Raw genomic sequence first — 946 nt, 5'->3', positions numbered from 1 at the left:
CCTTTCTTCTTCCCTCCCTCTTTCCTCTCTTCCCTCTTTTCCTCCCTCCCCCCCTTCCTTCTTTCTTCCCCCTTCCTTCTGTTGGTCCCTCCCTCCTTCCATTATTTATTGGGTCTGTCACATGGCTTCCTTTGAATAGATATTTATGTTTAAAATAAAGTTTGAAGACCACAAGACTAGGGTAATTTCCAAACCTAAGAACGACAGGTTATGGACCTAGGTGAGGTTTTGAGTGAATGATGTGAGTCGCTGGATGGGTGAGGGTGGAGTTGGATTTCGGTTAGGTTGGGAATGACAAGGGGCATGAGGGGGGTTATGAGGTTGATGATAAATTGGATTTGAAGCTGGTGATGGGGATGGAACTGGGTAGGATGAAGGGGATTGATAGATTGAGACAGAGCTGAGCCTGGGGTTGGTTAGATATATGATGGGTTTATTCTGGTGATGGTAATAAGTTTAAGATTGAAAGTGAGAACTGGGAACTGGAAACTTCAATAGGCAATTGGGATAGAAGATGGGGCTGGGGTTGGGGAAAAGGAGCAGCAGAATTCAGTCTGGGCCAGGAGTGGTGGCTCATGCCTGTAATTCCAGCATTTTGGGAGGCTGAGGCGGGTGGATCACCTGAGGTCAGCAGTTCGAGACCAGCCTGGCCAACATGTTGAAACCTCGCCTCTACTAAAAATACAAAAAATTAGTCAGGCATGGTGGTGCACCTGTAGTCCCAGCTACTCAGGAGGCTGAGGCAGGAAAATCACATGAGCCTGGGAGGTGGAGGTTGCAGTGGGCTGAGATTGCGCACTCCAGCCTGGGCAACAGAGCAAGACTCATCTCAGATTAAAAAAAAAAAAAAAAAATGGCCGGGCGCAGTGGCTCAAGCCTGTAATCCCAGCACTTTGGGAGGCCGAGGCGGGTGGATCACGAGGTCAAGAGATCGAGACCATCCTGG

At 48.8% G+C, this 946-nt stretch overlaps 1 protein-coding gene across 1 annotated transcript in view; it reads right to left on the bottom strand.

Annotated features, from left to right (window-relative positions):
* Positions 1–946, bottom strand: part of CYP2F1 (cytochrome P450 family 2 subfamily F member 1) — an 18,912-nt gene that overhangs the window by 13,580 nt on the left and 4,386 nt on the right. The gene's annotated exons all lie outside the window — the stretch shown is intronic.

The sequence above is a fragment of the Cebus imitator genome, unplaced genomic scaffold (genome assembly GCF_001604975.1).
Source record: "Cebus imitator isolate Cc_AM_T3 unplaced genomic scaffold, Cebus_imitator-1.0 Scaffold306, whole genome shotgun sequence".
Taxonomy (NCBI): Eukaryota; Metazoa; Chordata; class Mammalia; order Primates; family Cebidae; genus Cebus; species Cebus imitator.
Note: the sequence above shows the minus strand (reverse complement) of the source record. Positions and strands in the feature narration are given on the sequence as shown.